The following is a 15,252-nucleotide window of genomic DNA, read 5'->3' as shown; positions in this document are numbered from 1 at the left end:
ATAGAGATGGGAGAGGAGAGAACAAAAAACGAGAGCGCATTTATATTTTAGGACAGCAGATGCTGTAGTCCACTGTGACTCACTGTGAGTGCTGCACAGAAGGGCCAAGAGGAGGGAGGGAGGGAGGGAGGGAGGGGGGAGGGAGGGAGGGAGGGAGGGAAGGAGAGAGAGAGAGCGGGAGGGGGATGAGAGAGCAAAACTCGAGCTGCATAAACTAAGAAATTAAGACTTGACTAGCATTTTGATGATGTTGAAAATCACTTAATAGTAATAAGTGAGCTATAGCTCACTGATACCTCTCTTTATTTCTAATAAAGTGTTTAAGAAGTTCTGCCGCCAGACAAAACTCTGGCAGGGAGGGAGTGGTTGGAGGGCTGGAGAGGATTGGGGAGCATGGGGGATTTGGGGGTGGAGTGTTGGAGGGCTGGAGAGGATTGGGGAGCATGGGGGATTGGGGTGGGAGTTGGTTGGCGGAGACAGAGTGGTCTTTTTTCTAGGGGGTGAAAGGCGGACGATCATGTGTGCAGAGCCCATGACAAAAGGCTCTTTTATGTGCAGCGTATGCAGATAGAGGAGGCTCCTTTGTGCGCAAACGGAGATCCCACCACTGGGTCTGCCTGGCGGGAGGGGGGGAGGGAAGAAGGGAGGGAGGAGGAGTAAGGGAGTGAGAGAAGAAGGGGTGGATCTGGTATCGAGCGCCTTCAATGTGTCGGCCAGGGGAAAAGGAAGGGGTGGGTGGTGTTGGTAAAGACAACCTGGGTTGCCCTGCCCTCCTGTCCAAAGTACAATGGGGTTAGCAGGGGGATATTAGGGGAAACACTGGGGTTAATATTAGGGTAAACAATGGGGTTAGCAGGGGGATATTAGGGGAAACACTGGGGTTAATAGGGGGATATTAGGGTAAACACTGGAGTTATTAGGGTGACATTAGGGTACTGGTAGAGACTCATGCATGCTCTACTTTACATATGATCTCATATATATATTCACTCATCATACTATCTTTCCTTTCACGTATTCACTCTGATCGCACACACAGCAGGAGGTGTGTCTTACGGACAATGGCGATGCAGTATATAGCAGCTGTTTTGTGTTTTGTGTTTTTTTACTCTGATCTTAACTTTTTTGTACATAATGTCACTGCCATCATTTTCTATGGCCGACACCAGCTTCTGGACATCAGAACAGCGATCACTAACCTCGATTTGGACGAAAATGTGCCTGAACAAAACAAGGATATACTGTACATCTCGCTAGTTTTTCGATGCATTGTCAAGACCGAACGGCAGACTCGGGTAAGACAAAAGGAGGAGGTGTATTTCTTTATTAACAACAGCTGGTCGAGCGCCAGAGAGGGAGAGCGGGAGGAGGCATGAAAATACCCCCCCCTCCCCCTTTAGGGGCGCATCTCGGCGTCTCACCTGGGCCAGCCTGTCGGGCCGGCCGATGCATGGCCGCTGGACAAGCCGGCTGGGTCATAGAAGCCCGATGAACCGGCAGAGGCATGGGAGCCTGGCGAACAGGCTCAGGTGTGGGAGATTGACGATCGGCTGAGGCGTGAAAGCYCGACGATCCCGCTGAGGCGTAGGAGCCCCACGAAACGGCTGCGGCATCTCCTTGCCTCCTTGCTCGCACACGCTTTTTCAATGCTGCCCACAAATTTTCTAGAGGATTGAGGTCAAGGCTTTGTGAAGGCCACTCCAATACCTTGACTTTGTTGTCCTTACTGGCTAATGTTGGTCCTGGAGCAAGCACCAATTAGCCTGAAGCTAGCCCATGCTAGGCCCTTTCTCCCGGTTAGCTAAAGAGGCCCATCAGCCACTCCTGGGCTACAATACCCGGACCCCTTCTACTGCCGGTACGGGGCACAGAATCCCGCCGATCCTTCATGACTGGACTACGACGTAATCTGCTCAAGGAGGTACTCAACTGGTCTCTACATCGCGACCACACCTGAATGCCYGCTAGCCGCAGCCCGCTAGCTGCTAGCTGTCTAGAGCAGATTGGACTGTTAGCTATATATACCCATTGGCCAATGTCTTGGGCCACTATACCTATTTTGCCAATTGGACTTGGATCCCTCTGCTACTCGGAACCCTACTAATCCATCACGACTGGTCTACCGACGTCACCGCACGCGGAGGCCGAAACAGACTTTCCTCCGTCGAGACGTCCCTCTAAGGCCCTTCTGCTAGCTTGCTAGCCCCGGTCTGCTAGCTTGCTAGCCCCGGTCTGCTAGCTGTCTGAATCGCCGTGTCTCCAGCCAGCCCAACCACTCACTGGACCCCTATTGATCACCCGGCTACGCATGCCTCTCCCTAATATCAATATGCCTTGCCCATTAATGTCCTGGTTAGTGAGTATTGTCTTATTTCACTGTAGAGTCTCTAGCCCTGCTCAATATGCCTTAACCTACCATTTAGTTCCACCTCCCACATATGCAGTGACATCACCTGGTTTAAACGTCTCTAGAGACAATATCTCTCTCATCATTACTCAATGCCTAGGTTTACCTCCAATTTACTCACATCTACCATACCTCTGTCTGTACATTATGCCTTGAATCTATTCTCTTACGCCCAGAAACCTGCTCCTTTTACTCTCTGCTCTGAAAGCACTAAACGACCAGTCCTGATAGCCTTTAGCCGTACCCTTATCCTACTCCTCCTCTGTTCCTCTGGGGATGTAGAGGTTAATCCAGGCCCTGCAGTGCCTAGCTCCACTCCTACTCCCCAGGTGCTCTCATTTGTTGACTTCTGTAACCGTAAAAGCCTTGGTTTCATCTGGTGGGGCTCTAAGCACCGTGCTGCTGTGCGTTTTGTTGCCAACCTTACTTTGCTACCTGACAACTTTACGGTTTTTACTTTTTAATTACCGTTTATATTTTTAGTTTTTCCCTCACTCAACTTTTTTTCATTAAACTTTTTCACTCCGGATGTTTTATCTGGACATGGTTCGTCAGGACTTCCAACAGCCGAAGCTAAGTAGTAACATTAACATGATGCCTTCTAATTGCAGTCGCTGTACTCATAATATTAATATACAGGAGAACAATCGCCTTACAGCGAGGATAGCTGTGCTGCAAGCCCAGCTTCAGACGCAATCGTTAGGCAAGGGTAATTTCAGTGTGGGAAAGGATGAAACAGCGTCTGTGCCACCAGTAAGTACAGATAGTAGTATAAATCCCCTCGCACGGTCCCCGCAGCCGGACAACTTTCTCATGGCTTCTGGAGGGAAATGCGGTAGGAATGCTCAACCGGTGTCGCTCATTCAGCCGACAGAAACTTTCAACCGGTTCTCCCCATTGAGCAGTGAGTCGGAGTCAGAGGCCGAGCCTTCTCTGGTCTCTACTCCTCCCGTTACGAGGTCTGAGACGCCGAAGGCTCCCACCATTAGCTCTGACAAATTGAAAACCCTAGTCATTGGCGACTCACATTACCCGCAGTATTAGACTTAAAACGAATCATCCAGCGATCATACACTGTTTACCAGGGGGCAGGGCTACCGACGTTAAGGCTAATCTGAAGATGGTGCTGGCTAAAGCTAAAACTGGCGAGTATAGAGAGTACAGAGATAACGCACCAACGATGTTAGGATGAAACAGTCAGAGGTCACCAAGCGCAACATAGCTTCAGCATGTAAATCAGTTAGAAAGATGTGTTGGCATCGAGTAATTGTCTCTGGCCCCCTCCCAGTTAGGGGGAGTGATGAGCTAGAGCAGAGTCTCACAACAGCAGAGTCTCACAACTCAATCGCTGGTTGAAAACTGTTTTCTGCCCCTCCCAAAAGATAGAATTTGTAGATAATTGGCCCTATTTCTGGGACTCACCCACAAACAGGACCAAGCCTGGCCTGTTGAGGAGTGACGGACTCCATTCTAGCTGGAGGGGTGCTCTCATCTTATCTACCAACATAGACAGGGCTCTAACTCCTCTAGCTCCACAATGAAATAGGGTGCAGGCCAGGCAGCAGGCTGTTAGCCAGCCTGCCAGCTTAGTGGAGTCTGCCACTAGCACAGTCAGTGTAGTCAGCTCAGCTATCCCCATTGAGACCGTGTCTGTGCCTCGACCGAGGTTGGGCAAAATTGAACATGGCGGTGTTCGCCTTAGCAATCTCACTAGAATAAAGACCTCCTCCATTCCTGCCATTATTGAAAGAGATCGTGATACCCCACATCTCAAAATAGGGCTACTTAATGTTAGATCCCTCACTTCAAAGGCAGTTATAGTCAATTAACTAATCACTGATCATAATCTTGATGTGATTGGCCTGACTGAAACATGGCTTAAGCCTGATGAATTTACTGTGTTAAATGAGGCCTCACCTCCTGGTTACACTAGTGATCATATCCCCCGTGCATTCCGCAAAGGTGGAGGTGTTGCTAACATTTACGATAGCAAATTTCAATTTACAAAAAAAAAACAGACGTTTTCGTCTTTTGAGCTTCTAGACATGAAATCTATGCAGCCTACTCAATCACTTTTTATAGCTACTGTTTACAGACCTCCTGGGCCATATACAGCGTTCCTCACTGAGTTCCCTGAATTCCTATCGGACCTTGTAGTCATAGCAGATAATATTCAAATTTTTGGTGACTTTAATATTCACATGGAAAAGTCCACACACCCACTCCAAAAGGCTTTCGGAGCCTTCATCAACTCAGTGGGTTTTGTCCAACATGTCTCTGGACCTAGTTTTATCCCATGGGGAAAAAAATGTAGATCTTAATGTTTTTCCTCATAACCTTGGACTATCGGACCACCATTTTATTACGTTTGCAATCGCAACAAATAATCTGCTCAGATCCCAACCAAGGAGCATCAAAAGTCGTGCTATAAATTCTCAGACAACCCATGGACGTCAGAGGACAAAAATCAGTTAACCACCTAATTGAGGAACTCAATTTAACCTTGCACAATACCCTAGATGCAGTTCCACCCCTAAAAACTAAAAACATTTGTCATAAGAAACTAGCAGAAAATACCCGAGCTCTGAAGCAAGCTTACAGAAAATTGGAACGGAAATGGCGCCACACCAAACTGGAAGTCTTCCGACTAACTTGGAAAGACAGTACCGTGCAGTATCGAAGAGCCCTCACTGCTGCTCGATCATCCTATTTCTCCAACTTAATTGAGGAAAATAAGAACAATACGAAATTTATTTTTGATACTGTCGCAAAGCTAACTAAAAAGCAGCATTCCCCGAGAGAGGATGGCTTTCACTTCAGCTGAAATAAATTCATGAACTTCTTTGAGGAAAAGATCATGATCAATAGAAAGCAAATTACGGACTCCTCTTTAAATCTGCATATTCCTCCAAAGCTCAGTTGTCCTGAGTCTGCACAACTCTGCCAGGACATAGGATCAAGGGAGACACTCAAGTGTTTTAGTACTATATCTCTTGACACAATGATGAAAATAATCATGGCCTCTAAACCTTCAAGCTGCATACTGGACCCTATTCCAACTAAACTACTGAAAGAGCTGCTTCCTGTGCTTGGCCCTCCTATGTTGAACATAATAAATGGCTCCCTATCCACCGGATGTGTACCAAACTCACTAAAAGTGGCAGTAATAAAGCCTCTCTTGAAAAAGCCAAACCTTAACCCAGAAAATATAAAAAACTATCGGCCTATATCGAATCTTCCATTCCTCTCTAAAATGTTAGAAAAAGCTGTTGCGCTGCAACTCACTGCCTTCCTGAATACAAACAATGTATACAAAATACTTCAGTCTGGTTTTAGTCCCCATCATAGCACTGAGACTGCACTTATGAAGGTGGTAAATTACCTTTTAATGGCGTCAGACCGAGGCTCTGCATCTGTCATCGTGCTCCTAGACCTTAGTGCTGCTTTAGACATCATCGATCATCACATTCTTTTGTAGAGATTGGAAACCCAAATTGGTCTACATGGACAAGTTCTGGCCTGGTTTAGATCTTATCTGTCAGAAAGACATCAATTTGTCTCTGTGAATGGTTTGTCCTCTGACAAATCACCTGTAAATTTCTTTGTTCCTCAAGGTTCTGTTTTAGGACCACTATAGTTTTCACTATATATTTTACCTCTTGGGGATGTCATTCGAAAACATAATGTTAACTTTCACTGCTATGCGGATGACACACAGCTGTACATTTCAATGAAACATGGTGAAGCCCCAAAATTGCCCTCCCTAGAAGCCTGTGTTTCAGACATAAGGAAGTGGATGGCTGCAAACTTTCTACTTTTAAACTCGGACAAAACAGAGATGCTTGTTCAAGGTCCCAAGAAAAAAAGAGATCTTCTGTTGATATCTGACAATTAATCTTGATGGTTGTCCAGTCGTCTCAAATAAAACTGTGAAGGACCACCGCATTACTCTGGACCCTGATCTCTCTTTTGATGAACATATCAAGACTGTTTCAAGGACAGCTTTGTTCCATCTACGTAACATTGCAAAAATCTGAAACTTTCTGTCCAAAAATGAGGCAGAAAAATTAATCCATGCTTTTGTTACTCCTTGGTTAGACTACTGCAATGCTCTACTTTCCGGCTACCCGGATAAAGCCACTAAATTAAACTTTCGTTAGTGCTAAATACGGCTGCTAGAATCCTGACTAAGAACCATTTAAAAAAAAAAACTTTATTACTCCAGTTCTGGCCTCCCTACACTGGGCTTCCTGTTAAGGCAAGGGCTGATTTCAAGGTTTACTGCTAACCACAAAGCATTACATGGGAGTGCTCCTACCTATCTTTCCGATTTGGTCCTACCGTACATACCTACACGTACGCTACGTTCACAAGACGGCAGGCCTCCTAATTTTCTAAGCAAACAGCTGGAGGCAGGCTTTCTCCTATAGAGCTCAATTTTTTATGGGAATGGTCTGCCTACCCATGTGAGAGACGCAACTCGGTCTCAACCTTTAAGTCTTACTGAAGACCATCTCTTCAGTAGGTCATATATTGAGTGTAGTTCTGGCCAGGAGTGTGAAGGTAACGGAAAGGCTCTGGAGCAACGAACCGCCCTTGCTGTCTCTGCCTGGGCCGGTTTCCCCTCTCTCCACTGGGATTCTCTGCCTTTAACACTATTAACAGGGGCTGAGTCACTGGCTTACTGGTGCTCTTCCATGCCGTCCCTAGGAGGGGGTGCGTCACTTGAGTGGGTTGAGTCGCTTGACGTGGTCTTCCTGTCTGGGTTGGCACCCCCCCTTGGGGTGTGCCTGTGTGGAGATCTTTGTGGACTATACTCGGCCTTGTCTCAGGATGGTAAGTTGATGGTTGAAGATATCCCTCTAGTGGTGTGGGGGCTGTTGCTTTGGCAAAGGGGTGGGGTATATCCTGCCTGTTTGCCCCTGTCCGGGGGTATCATCGGATGGGGCCACAGTGTCTCCTGACCCCTCCTGTCTCAGCCCTGTTCTCAGCCTCCAGTATTTATGCTGCAGTAGTTTATGTGTCGGGGGCTAGGGTCCAGTCTGTTATATCTGGAGTATTTCTCCTGTTTTATCCGGTGTCTGGTGAATTTCAAGTATGCTCTCTCTAATTTCCTCTCTTCTCTCTTTCTTCTTTTCTCTCTCTCAGAGGACCTGAGCCCTAGGACATTGCCTCAGGACTACCTGGATGATGACTCCTTGCTGTCCCCAGTCCACTGGCCGTGGCTGCTGCTCCAGGTCCAACGTTTCTGCCTGCGGCCTAAGGCAACCCTGACCTGGTTCACACGGACGTGCGACCTTCCCAGACCTGCTGTTTTCAACTCTCTAGAGACAGCAGGACGGTAGAGATACTCTCAATGATGTGGCTATGAAAAGCCACTGACATTTACTCCTGAAGTGCTGACTTGTTGCACTCTCGACAACTACTTTGATTATTATTATTTGACCATGCTGGTCATTTATGAACATTTTGAACATCTTGGCCATGTTCTGTGTATAATCTCCACCCGGCACAGCCAGAAGAGGACTGGCCACGCCTCATAGCCTGGTTCCTCTAGGTTTCTTCCTAGGTTTTGGCCTTTCTAGGGAGTTTTTCCTAGCCACCGTGCTTCTGCATTACTTGCTGTTTGGGGTTTTAGGCTGGGTTTCTGTACAGCACTTTGATATATCAGCTGATGTAAGAAGGGCTATATAAATACATTTGATTTGATTTGATTTCMTGCATGTTAACATTAGAAGCCTCCTCCCTAAGTTTGTTTTATTCACTGCTTTAGCACACTCTGCCAACCTGGATGTCCTAGCCGTGTCTGAATCCTGGCTTAGGAAGTCCACCAAAAACCCTGAAATTTTCATCCCTAACTATAACATTTTCCGACAGGATAGAACTGCCAAAGGGGGCGGTGTTGCAATCTATTGCAGAGATAGCCTGCAGAGTTCTGTCTTACTATCCAGGTCTGTATCCAAACAATTCGAGCTTCTACTTTTAAAAATGCATCTTTCCAGAAACAAGTATCTCACTGTTGCCACTTGCTATAGACCACCCTCTGCCCCCAGCTGTGCCCTGTACACAATATGTGAATTGATTGCCCCCCATCTATCTTCAGAGCTCTAGCTGCTAGGTGACCTAAACGGTGACATGCTTAGCACCATCCTACAATCTAAGCTTGATGCCCTCAATCTCACACAAATTATCAATGAACCCACCAGGTACAACCCCAAATCCGTAAACACGGGAACCCTCATAGATATCATCCTAACCAACTTGCCCTCCAAATACACCTCTGCTGTTTTCAACCAAGATCTCAGCGATCACTGCCTCATTGCCTGCATCCGTAATGGGTCTGCGGTTAAACGACCACCCCTCATCACTGTCAAACGCTCCCTAAAACACTTCAGCGAGCACTTCTAATCGACCTGGCCCGGGTATCCTGGAAGGATATTGACCTAATCCCGTCAGTAGAGGATGCCTGGTTATACTTTAAAAGTGCCTTCCTCACCATCTTAAAKAAGCATACCCCATTCAAAAAATGTAGAACCAGGAACAGATATAGCCCTTGGTTCTCTCCAGACCTGACTGCCCTTGACCAGCACAAGAACATCCTGTGGCGTTCTGCATTAGCATCGAACAGCCCGCGTGATATGCAACTTTTCAGGAAAGTTAGGAACAAATATACACAGGCAGTTAGGAAAGCTAAGGCTAGCTTTTTCAAGCAGAAATTTGCATCCTGTAGCACAAACTCAAAAAAGTTCTGGGAAACTGTAAAGTCTATGGAGAATAAGAGCACCTCCTCCCAGTTGCCCACTGCACCGAGGCTAGGAAAAACTGTCACCACCGATAAATCCACTATAATTGAGAATTTCAATTTGCATTTTTCTACGGCTGGCCATGCTTTACACCTGGCTACCCCTACCCCGGTCAACAGCCCTGCGCTCCCCACAGCAACTCGCCCAAACCTCCCCCACTTCTCTTTCACCCAAATCCAGATAGATGATGTTCTGAAAGAGCTGCATAATCTGGACCCCTACAAATCAGCCGGGCTAGACAATCTGGACCCTCTCTTTCTAAAATTATCTGCCGAAATTGTTGTAACCCCTATTACTAGCCTGTTCCACCTCTCTTTCGTATCGTCTGAGATTCCCATAGATTGGAAAGCTGCTGCAGTCATCCCCCTCTTCAAAGGGGGTGACACTCTAGACCCAAACTGCTACAGACCTATATCTATCCTACCCTGCCTTTCTAAGGTCTTCGAAAGACAAGTAAACAAAAAGATTACCGACCATTTCGAATCCCACCGTACTTTCTCCGCTATGCAACCTGGTTTCAGAGCTGGTCATGGGTGCACCTCAGCCCCGCTCAAGGTCCTAAACAATATCATAACCGCCATCGATAAGAGACATTACTGTGCAGCCGTATTCATCGACCTGGCTAAGGCTTTTGACTCTGTCAATCACAACATTCTTATTGGCAGACTCAACAGCCTTGTTTCTCAAATGATTGCCTCGCCTGGTCACCAACTACTTCTCTGATAGAGTTCAGTACGTCAAATCGGAGGGCCTGTTGTCCGGACCTCTGGCAGTCTCTATGGGGGTGCCACAAGGTTCAATTCTCGGGCCGACTCTCTTCTCTGTATACATCAATGATGTCGCTCTTGCTGCTGGTGATTCTTTGATCCACCTCTACGCAGACGACACCATTCTGTATACCTCTGGCCCTTCTTTACACACTGTGTTAACTAACCTCCAGATGAGTTTCAATGTCATACAACTCTCCTTCCGTGGCCTCCAACTGCTCTTAAATGCAAGTAAAACTAAATGCATGCTCTTCAACCGATCGCTGCCTGCACCTGCCCGCCCGTACAGCATCACTACTCTGGACGGTTCTGACTTAGAATATGTGGACAACTACAAATACCTAGGTGTCTGGTTAGACTGTAAACTCTCCTTCCAGACTCACATTAAACATCTCCAATCCAAAAGTTATTTAAGAATCAGCTTCCTATTTCGCCAACAAGATCCTTCACTCATACTGCCAAACATACCCTCGTAAAACTGACCATCCTACCGATCCTCGACTTCGGCGATGTCCTTTACAAAATAGCCTCCAACACTCTACTCAACAAATTGGATGCAGTCTACCACAGTGCCATCCATTTTGTCACCAAAGCCCCATATACTACCCACCACTGCGACCTGTATGCTCTCGTTGGCTGGCCCTCGCTTCATACTCGTCCCCAAACCCACTGGCTCCAGGTCATCCACAAGTCTCTGCTAGGTAAAGCCCTGCCTTATCTCAGCTCACTGGTCACCATAGCAGCACCCACCCGTAGCACGCGCTCCAGCAGGTATATCTCACTGGTCACCCCCAAAGCCAATTTTTCCTTCGGCCACCTCTCCTTCCAGTTCTCTGCTGCCAGTGACTGGAACAAACTGCAAAAATCACTAAAGCTGGAGACTCTTACCTCCCTCACTAACTTTAAGCACCAGCTGTCAGAGCAGCTCACAGATCACTGCACCTTTACATAGCTCATCTGTAAATAGCCCATCCAATCTACCTCATCCCCATACTGTATTTATTTATTTATCTCGCTCCTTTGCACCCCAGTATCTCTACTTGCACATTCATCTTTTGCGCATTCTACCATTCAAGTGTTTAATTGCTATATTGTAATTACTTTGCCACCATGGCCTATGTATTGCCTTACCTCTCTTATCCTACCTCATTTACACATGCTGTATATATATATTTTTTTACTGTATTATTGATTGTATGTTTGTTTATTCCATGTGTAACTCTGTGTTGTTGTATGTGTCGAACTGCTTTGCTCTATCTTGGCCAGGTCGCAGTTGCAAACGAAAACTTGTCCTCAACTAGCCTACCTGGTTAACTAAAGGTGAAATTATTATATATATATWTTTTTTTAAATAGTAAAATATTGTCTGCGTATAATGAGATGAAGTGATCAGTAGATTTAAGAGACATTTGTGTTATTTCCTTCAATTGACTAAATGCCTGGGCCAGGGGTTCCATGGATAATAAGAATAGAAGAGGCCAAGTCTGCTGTGTCTAGTGATTCTGAATGGATCAGAGCAGATATTGCCTGTTAGAACTATGGCCGAAGGATTGGCATATAGTATTTTTATCATATTAATGAAATTGGAGCCAATTCCCACATGTTCCAAGATAGACCAGAGATTTGACCATTCTAGTCTAACAAAAGCTTTTTCTGCATTGAGATATAATACAGCCCTCGAGATGGGACGACTACATATTGGAAATCAGTTTAATGTTTTAATATCTGTGTTTATCAAAGATAGGGGGCAATAGTGTGAACACTGGGTGGCATTCTTAACTTTTTTTTTTATAAAAGCGAAATTAGCATTGTATTCACATCTCTCCTAAATGAACCTTTGTGAACGGCTGTATTATTAATTTTGAGCAATAGTGGACCTAATTGATTCCAGGAAGAATACTGTCCCATCCAGCTGATTTGCCTTTGTTCATGCTGTCCAATGCCTCCCAGTGAGGTGGCTTCCTCTGTTGAGAGAAGAGGAGTTCTTAATTATTTTAGAAAGGTCTTACAGTAGTCTGGCTTGGTGTAGATCTACAATCAGAGGTTTACAGTTCTTCATAGAAGTGTGAGAATCTTTGATTGAGTAATTTCGGTTCTGATAGTAATTCCCCTGTTTCAGATTAAATAGTTGCTATATCAGCTAATTGATCATTACTGCCATTTTATATTTACTCATAACTGTTATTCGTTATTCACTGTTCCTTGTGTCACTATTTCTATTTTTATTTTATTACTTTTTCATCTTTAACTCTGCATCATTGGAAACGGACCCGTAAGTACGCATTTCAGTGTTCGTCTACACCTGTTGTTTACGAAGCATGTGAAAAATAAYATTTGATTTGATTTTGGGTAATGGAGGTATGACATGTGAATGGTCCTCCAGTCCTGTTACATATTCTATTTCAACTGAGTTACTGTCGAGCTTCAGAATGTTACCACATAGAAGATTCTGGTCCCATGTCAGTCTGTAAAGAGTGTTTTGTTCTAAGAAAAGTGCTCATTATCCTCCCAAGAGATGGGGCAGCTCCCACTGTCACACAGACATCACATCCTCCCTGTGCTGTGCACCCTTCAGCAATCATCCAACCACTGACCAACTCACACCACACACACACACACACACACACACACACACACACACACACACACACCACACACACACACACCACACACACACACACACACACACACACACACACACACAAAACACACACACACACACACACACACAAACACACACACACCACACACACACACACACACACACACACACACACACACACCACACACAACACACCACACACACAAAACATAAATGAAGAGCCCAAAGAGGTAGGCTAAAGTAATGAGGTGTGTTTTGTCTGAGTGCTGTCCTGGTTTGCTGGCCTGGCACCAGCATCCCTTACCAACCATGTCTCTTTGTCTGTCTGTCTTTCTGTCTGCCTGTAAGTCCTTTCTGTCTGTCCATCTGCTGTCTGTCTGCCTGCCTGTCTGTTTGTCCATCCGGCCTGTCTGTCTGTCCTGTCTGTCCAGCTGGTCTGTCTGTCCTGCCTGTCTGTCTGTCATTCGTTCAGTCAACAGGGCAGGAATGAAAGGCTGGCACACCACACACCCCTCTCTCCACTATCTGATCCCCAGCTGGCACTCTGGATGCCAACAAAGGTATTTCAGACCCGTAGCACCATATAATCAACAGAGAGAGGGAGAGTGTGTTTGTGTTTGTGTCTGAGGGAGGGAGGGAGGGGGGTGAAGTTTGCATAATGAGGTGCCTGACAACCATAGAAGATGAGGAAGAGGAAAAAAGAATGAGAGAGAAAAAGAGAGTTGGAGAGAGAGACAGAAAGAGAGAAGAAGAAGAAAAACACTCTCCTTGGCATGTACGATTTTTCCAGCCTGCCTCAATTGACCTGTAAACCTTTGTGACTGGAACAAATGCAAATAGCGCTGACTTGCTCACACAAAATACTGAAGGCTATTCAAATTAGCTCACTGGCACAATAGCAGGCTGCCCAGTCTCAGAACAGGGTGAATATACGGTCTGGGGCTGAATGGCACAATGTGTGAGAGCCAAACGGGGGGCTAAAGAGTCTGGAGACTAAGAGAGAGTCTTACCAGGCTGCCTTGCCTGACTGCCACAGAGGTGCCAGTCTCTCTATTCAGCCTCCTCTCTCTGCTGCTCCCATCATTACACACACAGCTCAACGTCCACGTTTCCACGCTCACTCACAGACGGCCTTCTAATGGATCGGCCACACTATTCTGACAGACAAATTAAGGCCCTTTAGAATGGAGACAAAACTATATAGTATATTTTAATTATAATACAATACGGATAATAAAATATAATACAGTACAGTGTATTCTATGTGGAAAAAGTTGATCTGTTGTTCATGGTTTCAATGACTTCTGTTTTTTATCACAACCTGTGATGGAAGTTCAACTTCCAAATTCAAGTTCAACTTCCACTTTTATCTTGAAGGTGGGAGAGAAAGTTTGGGGATCTTTTTGTTGATAGGAGACATTATTAAATGGAATTACATTATTATTACATGTTTAAACTTTATTGTGAACATTTGAATAACTTGTATATGACTATTGAATAAAAGGTTGTTACATAGTTGACTGTTTGTGTATTTTATACAAGCATTAGATTTGGAAACTAATTCAAAATGAACTGTGCTAAAACCTTCCCCGTAGCTTGTCACATTAATGCTTAACATTGCACATAACATGGTAAATTATTTGTGCAAATCTTTCAACTCGTGCATCTTCAGGTATAAAAGTAGTCAGTCCTATGAAACAATGTGTTACATTGTACATTGTTATTTAATCTTGAATAGTGAAAATGTCCCTGTCAAAAATATTCCCCAACAAAAGCAGTAAACCAAGATTCTAAATGCTGTCTATACTGCTAAGTTGTGCTATACTGTACTGTCCCATTCTTTCTCAATGCTTCAGGAATGTTTTGGTAATATCTCTTTAAGAGCACACTGAGCCTACAGCTATGAGCACTTTAGCTCTCTCTCGCTTTCTCGCTCTCTCGCTCTCTCTCTTTTGTTGCTCCTCTCATTTCCACTCTCAAACTTCATTTTCAGCCTTAGCAAGGGTTTCAGCCACGCTGGCTGGAACTTAGGCACTTTCTCTGGCAGCCAAACTTCCCAGCATGCATTGAGCAGGCCTGGCTTTGTCCCTGTCTTCACTGTTAAAGGCCCAATGCAGCCGTTTTTATCTGAATATCAAATCATTTCTGGTTAACAATGAAGTACTTCACTGTTATTTTTTGCTCTTTGCTTCTGTGCAAAGAGCAATTTCTCAAGCAGGAATTTTGCTAGGACTGTCTGACAGTGGTCTGAGTGAAGGCCTAATTGGACGAGCCTAATGAGAGGGTTATGTAGCCTAAACAAATTGCTGTTATTGGCAGAGAGGCTTGAAACTCTTAACTTATACTGCCTGTTGATATTGCCAGGCAGGCCAAAACTCCATCCCACCAAAACAGGCTGAAATTTCAGGTGATCTTTTTAAACAKCTCTTACACTAAAACGGCATTATCATAATTTTCACAATTTTACAGAATTATTCCAACCTCATAGTGTGGAAATATCTATAAAACATAGGGAAATGTCATTTTTGAGTGCACTGGCCTTTAAGTTGCTCTACTGTGACAGACCCTTTCGGTACCGCATGGCAAGCGGTACCGGAGCACCAAGTCTAGGTCCAAGAGGCTTCTAAACAGCTTCTACCCCCAAGGCATAAGACTCCTGAACATCTAATCAAA

Source organism: Salvelinus sp. IW2-2015, linkage group LG13, assembly GCF_002910315.2.
Source record: "Salvelinus sp. IW2-2015 linkage group LG13, ASM291031v2, whole genome shotgun sequence".
NCBI classification, from domain to species: domain Eukaryota; kingdom Metazoa; phylum Chordata; class Actinopteri; order Salmoniformes; family Salmonidae; genus Salvelinus; species Salvelinus sp. IW2-2015.
Note: the sequence above shows the minus strand (reverse complement) of the source record.